A 5,164-nucleotide genomic window follows, 5' to 3' on the forward strand; every position below is an offset into this window, starting at 1 on the left:
ACATGGCGACCATGTGGAGACTATCGTGCTCTTAATGCTCAAACTGTTCCGGACCGATATCCGTTGCCGTATCTCCAGGATTTTACATCAATGTTACAAGGTAAATGCATATTTTCTAAAATTGATCTACAAAAAGCATTTCATCAAGTTCCTATATATCCGGATGATATTCCGAAAACAGCTATTACGACGCCGTTCGGAATGTACGAATTTTTATTCATGACGTTCGGTTTGCGTAACGCGGCTCAAACCTTTCAGCGATTGATACATGAAGTTGTGCGTGGCTTAGAGTTTGTGTTCCCTTATGTCGACGACCTTTTTGTAGCGTCCAATTCTCCCGTTGAACATAAACAACATCTGAGACAGTTGTTTGAGAGACTAAATGAACACAACCAGACCATTAATGTAGGTAAATGTGAATTTGGTCGCGATAAGCTGAATTTTTTGGGTCACGCTGTATCTGCTAAAGGAATTCGCCCATTACCTGATCGTGTACTAGCCATCCAAAACTTTAACCTTCCGTCGAAAGTAAAGGAACTTAAACGATTCCTGGCAATAATCAATTTTTATCGAAGGTTCATTCCTCATGCCATTGAAGCTCAAATTCCATTATTGAACATGATCCCGGGAAATAAACGAAACGACTGCTCTCCTTTGTCCTGGACTGACAACACACTTGCAGCTTTCGATCAATGTAAACAACAACTCGCACAAGCCACCTTATTATCTCATCCTGCTAAATCTGCTGAGCTTTCTCTTTGGGTTGATGCCTCAGACAATGCCGCTGGTGCTGTATTACATCAAATTGTGGAGGGAAACGTTCAACCCCTGGGATTCTTTTCCAAAAAATTTGATAAAGCGCAGCTGCGGTATAGTACTTACGATCGAGAATTATCGGCAATATATTTGGCAGTGCGTCACTTTAAGTATATGCTGGAAGGGCGCAGCTGTCATATTTACACTGATCATAAACCCATTATATATGCATTTCGCCAAAAACTCGACAAAGCTTCTGATCGGCAAGCCCGTCAACTAGATTTCATAGGCCAAATAACTACTGACATACGCCACATAAATGGTACTGAAAATATCGTCGCCGATCTGCTGTCTCGCATATCAGCTATACACACATTGCCTTCGATGGATTTGTTGCGCTGGCAAATGATCAAAAAAAATGACGAGGAACTCCGCAAGATATTGCAAGGTACAACTGAATCGTCGCTGCAATTAAAATTAATTGAGATTCCAGGCAGCAACACACAATTATATTGTGATTGCTCTACTAATCGTATTCGGCCGTATGTCACACCATCATTTCGAAATATTGCGCTGCGAGCGGTACATAATTTATCGCATCCTGGGACACGAAGCACAGCCAAATTGATGACCGAAAGATTCGTTTGGCAAAATATTCGAAAAGATAGCATTGCCTTTGCGAGAAGTTGTATACAATGCCAACGTTCAAAAATATCAAGGCATACTCAATCACCATTATCCCAATACCCTTCTCCAGACGATCGATTTTCCCATATTAACATCGACATAGTCGGTCCTTTTCCAATCAGCAGAGGAAATAGGTACTGCTTGACTATAATCGATAGATTTACTCGATGGCCAGAGGCTTTACCTATTCCGGACATGACTGCTTCTACAATAGCTGATGCTCTAGTTTCGGGATGGATTGCGCGTTTTGGCGTGCCCAAATATATTACTTCTGATCAAGGTAGACAATTTGAGTCTTCACTCTTCTTGGAATTAAACCGCCTGTTAGGTTCAACTCACCTGCGTACAACTGCATACTATCCCCAAAGCAATGGAATCATCGAAAGATTCCATAGAACATTTAAAGCAGCTCTTCTCTGCCGCGATAATGAACACTGGTGTGAAAATCTCGCAGTGATACTACTTGGCTTAAGAACAACATACAAAGAAGATATTAAAGCATCACCAGCTGAGATGGTTTATGGTACCACACTTCGTATCCCCTCTGAATTTTTCAACGATATTGGCGAAACAACAAATGAAGCTGAGTTTGTAGCTAATTTACGAAATGCCATGCGATCATTACGCCCCAGACAAACCTCATGGCATGGTTCTCGGAATATTTTTATTCCCACTGTGGAAGCGTTACCAAGTCGGTTGTTGAGCGTGGATTTAAAAAAGTATATTTTTCGACTAATTTAAAATATTCACACTTTTTTACAAATCTTCGACTTGTCCCTTTGGTGGATTTTCTGCTTTTGGTTGCATGCCCTTATTTGGTAAGGAATCAGCGCGCGCTGTCCCGATTCCCGATCTTCGATCGTTGACCTGGCGCGCGAACCCTGACCGCTCCGAACATTTCTTTTATCTCTCTCTCTCTCTCTAGCTCTGTTCGGTGTTTTATGGCACCGTCGATCAGCTTATCGTTTTAATCGATAAGCGCACCTGCCTTTATAATTATCTCGCACTTGTTTTTGCTCTTATGTCAACATACAGACGTGTCAACACCCACCGAACTAAAATAATGTAAATTCGTCTTTATTCGCAATGATTCCATACGACCAACACTTTCACCACCGTACGAAGGGCCTTATGAGGTTATGGATCGAACAGAAAAAATCTTCAAGGTCAACGTGAAAGGTCGTACAGTATCTATATCAATAGACCGCCTCAAACCAGCTCACATCCTACAAGAATCTTCTGCAAGTGTTCCTGCTCCACCTACCAGTTCTTCTGAGTTACCACCGACTAGGACCACTCGTTCAGGCCGAAGAGTGGTGTTTCCTATCCATCTTCAACAGTACGTATCCTAGTCTCGAAGGGGAGTACTGTAGCAGCCCACTGTGCAGTTCACGTGGCTCGTACGCAGAGTACGAGCTGTCATCAAGAGAGCTGTCAGAATTCCTTGACGTAAACGACCATTCTGTTTGGCGCCCATTTAGAGAGCAGACCGATTTGGGAAAAGTAAAAATAAAGAAAATTGAACTAAACGCTAAAAGGATGAAAAGATAACCCTTAAGGCGAGACAACAAGCTGATCCAAAAATAGGGCCAATTAGAAACAAGTTCGGCAGCGGTCACAAAACAGGGTCAAGCGGGGTCAAAACTGATCAGCTGACGAAGAATAGGCGCCATCGAGGAAGTTAGTTGCGAATTATCTACGAGAGAAAACAGACTAATTTTTAAACTGTGCGGCGAAAATTTATAATACGCGAGCGCCAGTTCTAAGAAGGTCTAAAACGCTAGATTGTTTATTTATATATTTATTTAATTAAATTGTCCGCCAAAGGTTTAACAATATGTTGCTTAAAAACTAAGGAGAAGAAGGAATGTACGGGTTAACGAATTATGGAGTGGGAAGGGTGATAGTGTTGCGAAGGAGGGAGCGGAAACGGGAGGGTGGGATATGGTAGTCGAAGAGATCGGAGTGCTCATTGAAGGTGGCTAACGCTCGTAGGAGTGGGTCATTTTGGCCGTAACGGGTTCGGCAAAATTCTATGTAGAGGGGAGCTCTGGGGCGTAAGGGTCGAGACGGAACATAAAGGGGTATACGCGATAAGAGAGATGGGGAATGAAGGTCAGAGAAGAGAAATATTGGCAACAAAAAGGGACTGGATGATAGAATGTCTGACTTGGATGGGTTCCAAACTAAGCAGGCGACAACGCACATGATATGGAGAAATAGACGACTGATCGGGAAGGAAGCGATGAAAGGCGATACGGGTAAAATTGCGTTGGACTTTCTCTAGCCTTGCCATGGCAGTGATACCGGGTGGAGATCAAACGACTGCAGCGTATTCAAGAGTGGGACGGACCCAACAGCAGTACAAGCACTTAAGGCACATCGGATCTCTTATCTCGGATGCTAAACGAAGAATTGTTGAATAAGTGCAACGTGCAAGAAGTCGATCCGCACATATGTAAACGACGACAAAGGCTAAGCGGGACGTCGAATAAGCAAGAACGTCAGATATTGAATAAACTTCGCTCTCTTTTACTAAAACCTTCAACCAGACAATACGTGCGTAAGAATCCTCTTTGAATCGACAAATATTTAACAAGAATTAATCCAAGAGCATTGTTGGCTTTTTTTTTGGGACGATTTCGACATGTACATAAAACAGTAGTTTTTCGTCCAACCATACACCGAGATCTTTCAATGATGAGACGCTAACAAGTTGAGAGCCACAAATGAAGTAGTTCCAGAGAACTTTGTGGGATGAACGACCAAACGATATAACAGAGCATTTTTGAGGACATAAACGGAGACCATTGAGGCAACACCAATCAGAAAATTTGTCCACCACATGCTGGAGGACATTACAGTCATGAGATGAGGCAACAGGTAAAAAGATTTTTACATCATCGGCGTAGAGAAGATAGCTATTTTGAGGGAGCACAGATACACAATCGTTGACAAACAGTATAAAAAGCAAAGGACTGAGCACGCTTCCTTGAGGTACGCCAGAGAGACCAGCGAATGTTTCGGAGAAACTATCGCAGACACGTACTTTGTAGGAAAGGCCAGAAAGGTAAGATCTGAGCCAATCTAAAAGGTAACCTCCGAAGCCAAGTTTCTTAAGCTTAGCTAACAGGAGATTGATTGATATGCTATCAAAAGCTGCTTTCATATCGGTATATATGGCGTCAATTTGGCTTGCGGATGAAAGAGCCGGAGATATAACAGATAATAGACACATAAGGTTTGTAACTGTGGATCTTTTGGGCATGAAGCCATGCTGCAGAGGAGATATATAGCTGGAGACAATTGGAGACAGGTACGAATGAACAATCGAATCCATAACCAGGCGTAGCAACACTACGTGTGTGATTAAGTTTAACATAAGTTTAACAATACTCTCATGACTCATATTTACCCTATTTCCAACAAAATTATGAAAAAAAAGATAGTAAAGAAGTGCTGAATCCGTTTGTTTACCCTCACTCCGACCGTCGGTTGCTTCGACCAGCTGTCAAACACACAGATGCTAGAACAAAAATGTCGACGAAACCTTCATCGATTCGAATGGCGAAAACGATAAAAAATTTTCTCCCGTTCGACTCGAGTGCTTCCGACGGAATCGAATGGCATTCGAGTAAAATAACAGGCCTTTTACTCTCTCACGCGCATCGATGAACTTTTACACATCTCTTTGTTCATTGTTGATATGTCGCAGGGAATA

The sequence above is a fragment of the Anopheles arabiensis genome, chromosome X (genome assembly GCF_016920715.1).
Source record: "Anopheles arabiensis isolate DONGOLA chromosome X, AaraD3, whole genome shotgun sequence".
NCBI lineage: Eukaryota > Metazoa > Arthropoda > Insecta > Diptera > Culicidae > Anopheles > Anopheles arabiensis.